The 14567-nt window shown below is 39.1% G+C and overlaps 2 non-coding genes across 2 annotated transcripts; one reads left to right on the top strand and one right to left on the bottom strand.

The window, feature by feature from the left end:
* Window positions 1–2088: 2088 nt before the first annotated feature.
* Window positions 2089–2160, top strand: TRNAQ-UUG (transfer RNA glutamine (anticodon UUG)). Its single transcript has one exon. It is a non-coding gene; the product is annotated as a tRNA-Gln (tRNA).
* Window positions 2161–7853: 5693 nt separating this feature from the next.
* Window positions 7854–7935, bottom strand: TRNAS-GCU (transfer RNA serine (anticodon GCU)). Its single transcript has one exon. It is a non-coding gene; the product is annotated as a tRNA-Ser (tRNA).
* Between the last annotated feature and the right edge of the window lie 6632 nt (window positions 7936–14567).

Here is a 14567-nt window from a genome sequence, read left to right as displayed (position 1 = left end):
TGGGAGCAAATCCTCCCACGTGCCAGCCTCGGATTCCTAACCCCTCCTCACCCCAGCCTGCCCCACGTCCTTAAGAGCGCTGAATAAATAACAGATTCTCGAGGAATACTTGTCGAATTGCTGAATGGCTTCGCTTCCCCAATTTCTCATTCTGCTTTGGTCCCTATATTGGTTACTCACATTCTGGCGTTTCTGACTGAAGAGGCTTTGAATAATCATAACATTTCTTTCGTAAATCCTTAAATAAATAATTATTACCCTTGGAGCCCGTGGTCTTGAGCGAATCGCTAAACTCAGTGAAACTGTATGTAAAATTTTTGTTTGTGTGCTTGTGTCATCAGATCCTCAAAGGGCCTAGATGGAACCTCCCCATTAATATTCTTAGCCACTACTGATGTGCTGCACTTATATTCTGTGTTTCCCTCCTAAATAGCTGTTGGTCCTTTGCAGTCAGGGATTCTACCCACTACTTCTCACATTCTGCAACGATCATGCCGGTGCTGAGCACAGTAGGCAGTCAACATGGAATAAGTATGACCTCTAAGTCCTCTACTGAGGATTTTTTGTACATTTTCATTTTCAATTACTAAGGTGATATACGGTCGTTTAAAAAAATCAAATATTACAAAAGTAAACACAACAAAAAGTGAAAAGTTCTTTGATCCTCAATTTTATTTCTCAGAAAAATTCATGCCAAGAGTTTGGTGTATCTCCTTCCAACCTATTTAAAAATGTCTTTTGTCTTTGGTCCCATGGTGTAATGGTTACATAAACTCATAAATTATAGCTTATTATAACTTACAAAAATCAAATCATGCTAGACATTACAATTCAGAAAGTTGCCGGGTTTTGGTCAAGCCAACATGTGGATGCATACATCTATCCCATTCTTTTTAGTGACTGTATATTATTTCAATTAAATAAACTGGCATATTTTCAAATTTCTAACATTGCAAAATATTACAACGAACATTCTTAGACATATATTTTGATTTTTTAATATTTCTGTAAGAGACTTTTTAGAAAAAAAATTGCTGAGGTAGAGATTAATTTGATAGATATTGCCAAAGGATATGCACCCCAGAGGGATATTTATCAAGAGTCTCACTAATCACATGCAGCGCTTTCCAAGGCCTTGGGAAGGGGTCGCTTTGTATGAAACTTATTGTTAGGTTTGTTCCAGGTGGGAACCCTCAAAGTATATATAGGACAGAATGTTAATGCAAAATTTAGGCTTGTAAAACAATAGCCGCAGGAGTCTGGAGAGTCCCCTGACTTTGTAAATCTAACAGACTGCTGCAGCCAGCATTCCTTCCCCCTCCCTCCCTGATAGAGATGAAGTTTATCCCTCCCTGGCTCTCCTGATAAGGATGACGCCAGAGCTGAAGGATGGATGTTACTGGGGCAGGGGTCGTAGGAGTTGGTTATTTGAGAAAGAATTTATTAAACGCAGCTGTTCTAGCCCACTTACTTGCTTCCCCCGGAAAAACCCTCTGTGAAACCCAAGGCTCTCCCCTTTTCTCTCGTGGACTCTTTTTCACCTCCGCCTATCTGCACCCAGATGCTCAAAATAAACAGCATTTTGCTACACATGAGGCTTCATGTTTCCTTCTCTCTCTCTCTCTCTCTCTCTCTCGGCTGCAGACCTAACACATATGTCTTTATATAATTTGCAAAAGTGTCTTATTACAATGTAAATTAGTTAACACACTGCCTCTCTTTACTCCACCTTATCCTCAGATACATCATATAGGCCTTAGAGTGGCCATATCTAATTTTGTGTTGATTATGTCTATTCATTTTCCTAAAGAGGGCCTCCTAAATTGTGTAAGCTTTATACCTAACAAAATCTGGATCCACTCATAAACTAATTTATGTTCCCAACAGAAGCGCAAGAGCGAGTGCCCCGATATCCCTGAATTATATCTTGTTCCTTGTCCCTTTTGCAGTAGCAAAGCGTCAGTTTTTCTGATCCCGCGCAGTCTTGCTGAAACCTGACCTAACTCTTCCGGGTCGAAGGTACAACAAAGTTTATGATCGAGGATATATTTAACCACAACTATGGATGTATATTTCATCTTTGTGGTTGGTCCCATGGTGTAATGGTTAGCACTCTGGACTTTGAATCCAGCAATCCGAGTTCGAATCTCGGTGGGACCTTTCAAACAAGTACCTTTTACAGTTCCTGGTTTGGCATCTGAACATGGAAAAACGCCTTTCTCTGCTTACTAGCGAATTCCCTCCTGGGAACACTTTCGCCTAGCTTTCAAAGTGCCCCAAGTTCATGGGCTTGGAGACAAAGAAAAAGACGCTGTTTCTACTGACCTCATGAAGTTCTCAGGGCCGGGATGGAGAAGCTCTAGCTGCAGCAACGTGGAAATCCAATTAATGTGATGGAAACAAACACCTCCTCAAAACTTCCTAGGTTCGAAGCCCTCTTCACCGTCCTGCGGGCCCTAACTGAATCCGGCGCGCGGAGTTGCGGAGTCTTGGTTCTGGGCGTGCTTATTTTTTGCTGTGGACCTTATGTCCCGGGTCACTTCTCACCGTGACAATTCGCCCTGTCTGCGTTCTCTCATTCTCACGACTTGCCTCAACTGCAACGCCGGTCTGCAAACTCCTCCAAAGCCGGCAGCCGCGGAGCGCGCGGGTCCCTGGTGTCCAAGGCGTCCGGCCCCGGGTAGGCGAGAAAAACTCACTTCCCCACCGCACCTTGTCCTAGCCGCGCCGGGCGCGGGCTCTCCCAGTTCAGGACTACACGTGATGAAGGAGCCCAGGGAGGAACCCTGCAACTTCTGTGGCAGAGGGGGTCGTTGGGGGTAGATAGCCCTCTGCCTTCAGCCGTTCGCGCGCGTTTCGTCGCCTCAGCACATAGTACCAGGGCGATACCGGCTACTCTCCGTGTCCTCCCCAGAAGCTGCCAAACACCCGCATACGAAGCACCGGGGAAAGTTCTCCGAGGGGTGTCTCAGGGACGGGAAATGTCTCTCCAATCCCACCTGCCCCTCCGCCAACCCCAACTCTCAGTATGTAGACCAGGAACCAATTGAAGATAGAGCTGATCAACCCTGGAAGGGCTGGGAAGTTCCGGATAGACACTCATTTAGCTTATAATGAAGGCAGTAATGTGGGCAAGGAGGAAAGATTTTTCCTGGAGGACAGGAACCAAATTCGGAAGAAACAAGTATCCTGGTTTTGTACAAATTAATCTCTTCCAGATCGTAAGACGCAACCTTTAAATATAGTGATTTATTTTCAGATTTCTTCTTACTTTGACATTTTGATTTTTTTTTTTTTTTTTTTTTTTTTTTTTTTTGAGACAGAGTCTCACTCTGTTGCCCAGGCTAGAGTGAGTGCCGTGGCGTCAGCCTAGCTCACAGCAACCTCAAACTCCTGAGCTCAAGCGATCCTCCTGTCTCAGCCTCCCGAGTAGCTGGGACTACAGGCATGCACCACCATGCCCGGCTAATTTTTTCTATATATATTTTTAGCTGTCTATATAATTTCTTTCTATTTTTAGTAGAGATGGGGTCTCGCTCTTGCTCAGGCTGGTCTCGAACTCCTGAGCTCAAGCGATCCGCCCACCTCGGCCTCCCAGAGTGCTAGGATTACAGGCGTGAGCCACCGCGCCCGGCCTTGATTTTCTTAATATAAAAGTAAGTTGAGTCCTACTCTCGCCAAGTCCAGTAACGCATTTAACCGTAAATATTTCATTAGCTTATATTATGAATTACCAACAGTTGCACACAGAATCTGTAACGAATTACGTTTACAAAGCTTATGAAAACATTCTTTTGGCTCCCACTATGAGCGCGTGGTGGTACATCCATATGGTCTGTGATTATGCTAATTGCAAAGGGAAATAACATTTTCTTCTTGTGGTGTTGCCTCAGCAGGTGTGGTCTTGCCTTCTTTCCGTCTTGTTGATGTTAATGTGATAAGCTCGCGCCCAAAGTATACTTTTTCTAAATGGCTTGACAGCCTCTCCTACTTGTATGGGATACTTATAATTCTAGTCATTCTTCCAGCCACAACCATATTGAGCCTGTGGTTCTCTCACGGATTCCCAGCACTGATGTCCTACCCCTAACAAAGCTGACTTTTCAAATAGACCCTAGAGTCCTAACCACCCTCCTGGAACTTTATGAAATGAGAGTAACAGAAGGGAGGGGTGAGTTGTTCTCAAATAGTGAAATAAAATTTAATGCTGAAATCACTATGATCACATCCATGATCAAGCATCCACTTATTGTAGCTCAAACCCAGTAACTCAGACTCTATTCCAAGCCTCCAAATTAACATAATGGAAAAGACCAGAATGGAGATGGTGCCCACATCCAAGTGACCTAGTACTGAAAAGAAGGCCAAGGGGCAGCTGCTATGGGGAGGCAGAACCAAACACGGCCACTGGGAGAGGCTGGGAGTGCATGTAGATGCTTCCCCTGGTGCCTTACGTGTTCTATGCGTCTCCTGTTCCTTTAGGAAGCTGAGAAAATCCCCGAGTGTTTACAAGGAGTCCACTTTTCCTTGACAGTTCCCCCAAAGAACTTATAGGCACATCCTAGGAAAACTTCTTTTCCAAGGAGAGATCCAGCTAAGAATTGAGAATACAATCAGCTACCTAGAGAAGATGTGTCCAGAATAGAGGACTGAGCAGATTAATGGTAGCTCATTTCCTGGGGAAATGAAAACAGACTTTAAAATCTGTCCAGATCGATAAATATAATAGACCACATTAGCAAAATGAAGGATCAAAAACCATATGATCATCTCAATAGATGCAGAAAGAGCATTTGACAAAATTCAACCCCCTTTCATGATGAAAATTCTCAACAGATTAGTTTAAGAGGGAATGTACTTCAACACAGTAAAGGCCATATCTGACAAGCCCAGAGCTAGCATTATACTCAATAGTGAAAAGCTGAAACTTTTCCTTTAAAATCAGAAATAAGACTAAACTTTCCTATTCCTACTATTCCTACTCTCATCACTTCTTTTCAACATACTGGACACCAGAGCAATTAGGCAAGAGGAAGAAATAAAAGGCATCCTAATAGGAAAGGAGGAAGTGAAATTGTATCTATTTGCTGACAATATGATCTCATATATAGAAAACCTCAAAGACTCCAATAAAAATACTATTAGAACTGATAAATTCAGTAAAGTTGAAGGATACAAAATCAACATAAAAATTACTAGTATTTCTATAGAATAACAGTGAACTATCTGAAAAGGAAATTAAGGAAACAATCCTATTTATAATAACAACAAAATAAAATACTTAGGTGTAAATTTAACTAAGGAGATAAAAGACCTATGCACTTAAAACCATAAAACACTGATGAAAGAAAATGAACCAAACACAAATAAATGGGAAAATATTCCATGTTCATGGATAGGAAGAATTAATATTGTTAAGATATCCATATTTTCCAAAGCAATCTACAGATTCAATGCAATCTCTATCGATATTCCAACGTCACTTTTTACACAAATGTAAAAAAAATCCTTAGATTTTTATGGAACCACAAAGACCTCGAATAGCCAAAACAATCTGGAGAAAAAAAAAAAAAAACAACAACAAACAAAACAAACATAAACCTGAAGGCATCATATTCCCTGATTTCAAAATATATTATAAAGTGATTGTAATCAAAACAGCATGGTACTGGCATAAAAACAGACACATTGACCAATTAACCAGGACAGAAAGCCCAGAAATAAGCCTATTCATTTATGGTCAATTGATTTTTGACAAAGTTTCCCAGAACACCCAATGGGGAAAGGTTAGTCTCTTCAATAAATGATGTTGGCAAAATTGATTTTTCACATGTAGAAGAATGAAATTAGGCCCTTATCTTTTACCATATACAAAAACCAACTCAAAGTGGATTAAAGACTTAAATATAAGACTTGAAACTATAAAACTATGTACTAGGAGAAAACATAGGGGAAAAGCTTCCATGACATTGGCCTGGGCAATGATTCTTGGGATATGACCCCAAAGCACAGGCAACAAAAGCAAAAATAGACAAAAGAGAGTGCATCAAATTAAAAAGGTTTTGCACAGCAAAGAAGACAATTAACAAAGGGAAGAGACAAGCCCCCCAAAATGGGAAAACATATTTGCAAACCATGTATTTGATAAGGGGCTAATATCCAAAATATGTTAAGGAATTCAAGTGACTCAACAGCAAGAAAACAAACAACCCAATTTAAAAAATGTGTAAAAGACCTGAACAGGCATTTCTTAAAAGAAGATATATGCATGGTGAACAGGTACATGCAAAAATGCTCAACATCACTAAACATTAGGGAAATGTAAAACCACAATGAGATATCACCTCATACCTGTTAGAAAGAGTTTTATCAAAATGATGAAAGATAACAAGTATTGGCAAGAATGCAGAGAAAACGCAGCTCTTGTATGTTGTTGGTGAAAATGTGAAGTAGTACAGCCATTATGGAAAATGGTATAAAATTTTCTCAAAAAACTAAAAGTACAACTACCAGATGATCCTTCAAGCCCACTTCTGGATAGATACCCTCCCAAAAAAAATTGAAATCAATATGTCAAAGGGATATCTGTATTCCCATGCTCATTGCAGCATTACTCACAATAGCCAAGAGGTGGAAGCAAATTAAATGTCTATGGATAGATGAATGCATATAGAAAATGTGGTATATATGCACAATATACCACATTCAGCCCTAAAAAAGAAGGAAATTCTGTCATTTGTCACAGTGTGGATAAATCTGGAAGACATTATGCTAAGTGACATAAGCCAGGCACAGAAAGATGAATACTTCATGCTCTCACTTTTGTGTGGAATCTAAAAAAGTTGAGCTCACAGTGGTAGGGGCTTGAATGATGGTTACTAGAGAACGGGGGTCAGGGGTGGGGTGGAGAGAATGGAGAGTTGTTGGTCCAAGGCTACAAAGTTTCAAACAGACAAGAGGGATTAGTTTTGATATCTAGTGCATAGCAGGGTGACTATAGTCAATAATTTAAAAAATGAAATAATAAAAAATAAAATCTGTCCAAGATATGAGAGGTGTGCCTAGGAAGAGTGAAGGTAGGAAAAGCTTTCTTGGGCTGGATATTCACAGAAATAAAGAGAATTCTGGATGGTTGGATGTAACATGTAGATGCTTCAGCTAGGGAAAAGACTTAAGATCAACATAAGAAACATCTGAATACTTTATTGAATCATAGATTCAAGAATACACTCCCTGAGATCATAATGCAATAGATCAAAATTGAGGCCTAGAATTTTTCATTCACAGCAAACACTTTGTGTATTTCTGATGATTCAACCCAGAGACTACACTTCAAATATAACTTCCAGTATCAGCTTCCAAGAAAAAATTTAAATAATACAGATAGTTTGTTGTACATATCTGTGTGGATGATTTTTCTCATTTACTTTAAGTTTGTTAGGCAATATTTTTATTTGACCCTCAATTAATTATTTAATTGCTTCCTCAAAAAAGCTGGAGACTTTGTAGAGAATATAAATATTTCCTGCCCTCAAGGGGATTACCATCTGGAGGGAAAAGTAAATACTATCCAAACGATCCAACTGGTTAGTTTAACTCATAAGTATGATCACTGTTACTCAGGATGAATGGTCCCCAATATTTGAAAGATTGCTTCTACTGAGAACTAAACTATCAGAGGTCAGGGAAGAAGATACATTCAGCAATTTACTCAGTTTGGTGGTCAATAAGGAGTTAATCCACCAAACACAAACAAACATTGACTAGGAGACATTCAGATGCATCGTTAGAAGATTAAAGACTAGGAGGGATTCAGATGCATCGTTGAGAAGATTAAAGAAAACCTCACATGTCGACGAGGGTGGGATTCGAACCCACGCGTGCAGAGCACAATGGATTAGCAGTCCATCGCCTTAACCACTCGGCCACCTCGTCATACATGAGAAGGTTAAAATCACTTTCTTCCTCCCGGCAGTTTGTTCTGTAATAATACTGTCTCTAATTTTCTCTGTCTTAATCCTGACTCAATCCTCACAGCCACACTCACAATCGGGTACTTTTAGGTACATTTCACAGCAACTACAAAACTGATAAGTGACGCTTAGAGTCATTCAGTTACTTAGCACATATAAAATGAACAGGTAAAACCAGTATGGCTGGGTATTAAATACGTGGATCGTTGTTGAACGCAGGAATGAATGAACATGGGATTTCAACCCGGGAAGTAGCCTGCGTCCTCTCTGAGACTAGGCTCCCTACGCCGTTGAACTCTGCACTCGAGGCATTGGATTCCCTGCCTCCTAATGAGAACAACTTCAGGGATTCCTGTTTTCTGGGAGGTACCGGGAAACAACCGCAACAACAACAACAACAAAAAAATACAAACAAACAAACAAAAAAAAAAAACGGCTCCGTGATTCCCTCATACGTATTCGCTTCTGAAATATGCCGAACAGATAGAAGACGTTTTTACTTCTCTCTTGTTTCTTCACTGGGGCTTCGAACTGATCAGTCTGCGACACGCAGCAATGAGTGACAACGTGGTTGGAAAAAAGCAGAAAAACCGCTGGCGCCCTGGTGTAAACGTTTCGGTTCTAGAATAGATTGCCAGGGTGCCTGCGTCCTGGTTGGGGTCTGTCTCCCTCACCGTGTGACCTGGGGTAGGCCGTTTCACTGACTCCATCCCCATGCCCTCTCGCCCCCACAATTTTTATCTTTTCAGAAGGAAGCTGAATTTGACAACTTCAAATAAACCCGGCATCAAGGAAACTCTTCCACTCACTAGCATTTGTCTGCTTTTCTATATTTAGTGGAGCGTTTTGGAGAGATTCCTTTTCGCCCAGATGCTATTGCTTTTTTCTTCCTGTGAAATCTCTACTTCTGTTTTGGCAGGAGGGGCCCTCTGCTCTCCCTCTCATGTTCCTTTATATATATATTTATTTATTTATTTGAGACAGAGTCTCGCTCTGTTGCCCGGGCTAGAGTGAGTGCCGTGGCGTCAGCCTAGCTCACAGCAACCTCAAACTCCTGGGCCAAGCAATCCTTCTGCCTCAGCCTCCCGAGTAGCTGGGACTACAGGCATCCGCCACCATGCCTGGCTAATTTTTTCTATATATATTTTTGGTTGGCCAGATAATTTCTTTCTATTTTTAGTAGAGACGGGGTCTCCCTCTTGCTCAGGCTGGTCTCAACTCCTGACCTCGAGCGATCCATCTGCCTCGGCCTCCCTGAGTGCTAGGATTATAAGCGTGAGACACCACTCCCGGCCATCATGTTCCTTTATTTAATTTCATATACTCAACGACAGCATACAACCACCCATAGTGGAAAACTCAGCTATGCTCCCTGGGTTAGAGGGCCAAGGATTTATTCATTTAGTGAGTTAAATAATCACATTTATTTCTTTGAATGAGATTAATTATGATTTTTCTCAAGCCTTGAGTTAGGACTCCATTCTGCTATTCAAATCACTTATGTTTCATTTGGGGGTGGGGGGTTCTCTCTTTCAGGATTCCAAGGAATCTTAATTTTATACCAGTAACTTCAACTGTATTTCTCAATACAAACTTTGAGGGACAAATTTCCCCTGTTAGACTAACAAAGATTTTATTTAGACTATTTTCTCTTCCATTAGAGGGCAGGAACAATATTTCTTTCTTCCTCATGTTACACCCAGTGCATTAGCATGTAGTAGACACATGATAACTATTGTTGAATAAATGAATGAAAAAAATCTAGATTTTAAATAAAAGAATCAGCAAAAATCAAGATACCTAGAGAGACTATTTGTATTTTGAAGACAGGGTCTTGCTCTATCACCCATGTTGGAATGCAGTGGCACAATCATAGCTCACAGCAGCCTTGAACTTTTGCGTTCAGGGGAGCCTCCCTCATCAGGAGTAGCTAGAAACTACAGGAGCTCGCCACCATGCCCAGCTAATTTTTTTTCTTTTTAGAGATGGGAGAGGGGGTGTCCTGTCTTCTTATGTTGCCCAGTCTGGTCTCCAACTTCTGGCCTTCAAGAGATCCTCTTGTCTCAGCCTCCCAAAGTGCTCACACAGTGGCTCATGCTGGCAAGGCATGAGCCACTGCGCCCCTGCTGTTTAAATTTCTTGAGGTAATAAGTAACACCCATAGGGTTGCTGTTAGGATTAAATAATATATAAAGAGCTTTTAAGATGCCTGGCACTTAAAAATCACTATTTAAGTGTCATTTATTATCATCATCATCATCATCCATAAGAAAAGACAACCAAGCAGGGAAAAAGTAAAAATAAAAGGAACTGTACAGGCAACCCACAGAAGTAGACAATCAAATCACTAATAAAACATATCAAAAAGAAGCTATACTTCATTTATATTTAAAGATATGACTCCGTTATACTGACAAATATTTATAAGATTAATAATAACAAGTGTAGGCAAGACTATTGGAAAGCACATGTTTTGAAACACTGTTATGGGAATGTAAATTGGCACAAACATATTAGAAGATAATTTTATAAGTTCTATTTAAAAAGGTTTATATCCTTATTTTCTTCCTAAAACACACTGTTAAGTAGGGGAGAAAAGCAAGTTGAAGCATAGTATGTGCAGTTTTGTTATTAAATATATATATAGGTAGATTGAAACAGAGTATTATTAGACAGTTTATCAGTGAGGTCCATTTAGCCTCAGCCTCAAATTTAGACTTTTCTTTATACCTCCAAAAAACATTATACATAAAATTATTATATATTTATTTGTCATTAAGAGAGTTCACCTTAAACATATTTATTTCAAATATATCCCAATTTTTGTAATCCTCCTTTGCTATTTCTTTACATTTGATATGATGGAAGCCTCAAAAATAGAAATGCTATGGACCCTTTGCAATTTTGGAAAAGCCCTGATTGGTATTGACATTAAAAATATCTGCAAGAATCTATAACAATTGTCAAAAGTAGGTATCTCTAGGGCTGAAATTATGAGCTCTTGAATATTCTATGTCATTTTTGTAGAGTTTACTTCTTGCTTTACTCTCAAACGTGTTAATTGTATAAATCAAAGAGATAAAAATAGGACTTTCCGTTTCAGAACTGACATGTAAAGAGCCTGGAAGTCACCACACCCATACTTACAACAAGAGAAAAGCTAACCAAATTAAAAAATCAACAACTTGTCTTAGATCTGTCAGAGAACTGAGGATCACAGGGCAAACTGCTACCTCGAAAACTGTAGAGACAGATAGATAGAATCACAGTTTACCAGCAACAGAAGCCCATAAGCAGAAGTTGGCAGCTGAAACCAGCACATAGGTAGGAAAACTTAAACGATAATTAATGAGTTGCTGGAGGCTCAGAATAGAGTAGCAAAAGAGTTAAAAACTCAAAGGGGGCTCTATCCTGAAGAGGCCCCATAATTTCCTGAATTTTACCTTCAGCAGCTCTACTAAGTTCTCACATTGAAGATGAGAGAAAAATCCCCAGATGCTTCCAGCAGGGACAAGAAGAAAGTAACTATTTTGAAATAAACACCCCAGAGCTCTCTGTTCTCCTAACAAGACCTGCCCTAGAGGGAAACTATCTCACCAAAGCCTAACTGACCTAGAAGGGGAATACCAACTCCAGCCCCCTCTAGTCTTCAACATGGGGGAAGAAAAACACCCACCTCAGGCTCATTAAAAGACTGAGACCTAATCATAGGACTACAGAAAACTTCTCCCCCGACAAATCTTACCACTATATCAAAAGAGGTTCTGTATAGTAACAGATTATTACTAGGAGAAATGCAAGCCTTACCCTATTGGTCTCTAGAAAAAAACCTAAAGCAGGTAAAACGAATACAAGGATACTACAGGAAATTTTAGCCTCTGACCCCACAGCTCCAACAAACAGTAAATACAGCTTAACTCCTAGCCAGATAAACAAAAACAAAAACAACAACAAAAATTCATACAAAAGGCCTATTTCAGTTTCTTTTACCCAATATATCATGCCTGGCTTTCAACAAAAAAATCATAAGTCATGCTAAAAGAAAAAAAATCACAGTCTAAAGCAACAAAGCAAGCATCAAAACCAACTCAGATATAGCAGAGATTTTGAAATTATCAGATAAGGAATTTCAAATGACTATAATTAATATATTAAAAACTCTAGAGGAAAAAGTAAACAACATTGAAGAACAGATGGACAATGTAAGCAGAGAGATAAAAAAAAAAAGCTAAGAAACAAAATCAAAAGGAAATGCTAGATATAAAAAATGATAAAAGAAATGAATAATTCCTATAATAATCATCAATGGACTGAAATGGCTGAGGGCCAAGTAATGAATCAGTAAGGTTAAAGATAGGCTAATAGAAACATCCAAAACTGAAATGCAAAGAGGAAAAAAAAAGAATAAAAATACCCTACAAAATAACTAAGAACTGTGAAACAATTAAAAAATGTATAACATACACAAATGGAATACCAGAAGAAGCAACAGAGAAATGAACAAAAGAAATATTTGACATAATAATGGCAGATAATTTTTCAAAGTTAATGACAGACACCAAACCACAGATCTGGGAAGCACAGAGAACACCAAGCAGGCTAAATGCCAAAAAAATGACACCTAGGCATATCATATTCAAACTGCAGAAAGTAAGACAAAGAAAAATCTTGAAAGAAGCCAGAGAATAAGAACACCTTACCCACAGAGTAATAAAGATAAGAATTTTACTGGACTTTGCTTCTCTTCAGAAACCATGCAAGGAATAAGAGTGGAGTAAAATATTTAAAGTATTGAAAGGGAGAAAAAAAAAACACCTCTCTAGAATTCTGTATCCAGTGAAATTATTCTTCAAAACTGACAAAGAAATACATACTTCTTCAAAGAAAACTTGAGGAATTTTGTCACCAGTAGATATGCCTTGAAAAAAAAAATCAAATGAAAGTTGTTCATGCCAGGTATCATGACATTCCCTGTAGTCCCAGGTGGGAGGATTCCTTGAGCCCAGGAGTTTGAGTCCAGCCTGGGCAACATAGCAAGATCCTATCTCTAAAAAAAAAAAAATTCCTTAGAGAGAAGGAAATAATACAGTTTAAAAACTGAGATCTAAATAAAGGAAGAGAATTAGAGAAGGAATAAGTGAAGTTAACATAAAATACTTTGTTTTTCTTAATCTCAATTGGTCTCATGAAATAATAACAAAAACCATGTACTTGGTGATTATAGCTTATGCATAAGTGAAATGAATGACAGCAATGTTATCAGAGATGGGAGGAAGAAATTAAGAATACTTTGTTATAGATACTTGCACTATCCAAGAAGTGATATAGCACTATTTGAAAGTGAAATTGGATTCATTGTAAATGTATAGTTCAAACTCTAGAAGAGACACTAAATTTAAAAAAATGAAAAAGATTTCTATCCCATCATAATATCTCCTGCATGTTAGCTAGGGTACATAATGGGGAAAGAACAGCCTTTTCAATAAATGGTTCTGGGAAAATTGGATTACCATATGCATAAGAATGAAACAGGATCCCTATCTCTCACCATGTACAAAAATCAACTCAAGATAGATTAAAGACTTAAATGTAAAGACTTAAAATTATAGGAATACTAGAAGAAACCTAGGGAAAACTCTTCTGGACATTGGTCCAGGCAACAAAATTCATGACTAAGACCTCAAAAAACACAGTCAACAAAAGCAAAAATAGGCAAATGGGACTTAATCAAACCCAAAAGCTTCTGCATAGCAAAATAAGTCAACAAAGTTATAGACAACCTGCAGAAGGGGAGAAATGTTCACAAATTATACATCTAATAGGGAATTAATATCCAGAATTTAAAAAGAACTACAACAACTCAACAACAACAATGAATAATAATAATCCCATTAAAAAGTGGGCACAGGACACATTTTTCAAAAGAAGACATACAAATGGCTAACAAGTGTATTAAAAAATGCTCAACATCACTAATCATCAAAGAAATGCAAATTAAAGTCACAACGAAATATCATCTTACACGAGTCACAATGGCTATTATTAAAATGACAAAAAAGGCTCGGCACGGTGGCTCACACCTGTAATCCTACCACTCTGGGAGGCCGAGGCGGGAGAATCACTCGAGGTCAGGAGTTCGAGACCAGCCTGAGCAAGAATCCTCGTCTCTACTAAAAATAGAAAGAAATAATCTGGACAGCTAAAAATATATATAGAAAAAAATTAGCCGGGCATGGTGACACATGCCTGTAGTCCCAGCTACTCCGGAGGCTGAGACAGGAGAATAGCTTGAGCCCAGGAGTTTGAAGTTGCTGTGAGCTAGGCTGGCGCCATGGCACTCTAGCCCTGGCAACAGAGTCAGACTCTGTCTCCAAAAACACACACACACGCACACACACACACAAAACAGATGTTGGTGAGGATGCAGAGAAAAGGGAAGTCATATATTGTTGGTTGGTGGAATGTAATTTAGTACAACCTCTGTGGAAAACAGTTTGGAGATCTCTCAAAGAAATAAAAATAGAGCTACCATTTGATCCAGCAATCTCAGTACTGGGTATCTATTCAAAAGAAAAGAAATTGTTATATCAAAAA

This window comes from Eulemur rufifrons, chromosome 18 (assembly GCF_041146395.1).
Source record: "Eulemur rufifrons isolate Redbay chromosome 18, OSU_ERuf_1, whole genome shotgun sequence".
Taxonomy (NCBI): Eukaryota; Metazoa; Chordata; class Mammalia; order Primates; family Lemuridae; genus Eulemur; species Eulemur rufifrons.
The sequence above is the reverse complement of the archived record's forward strand: the minus strand, read 5'-3'. Positions and strand labels throughout refer to the sequence as shown.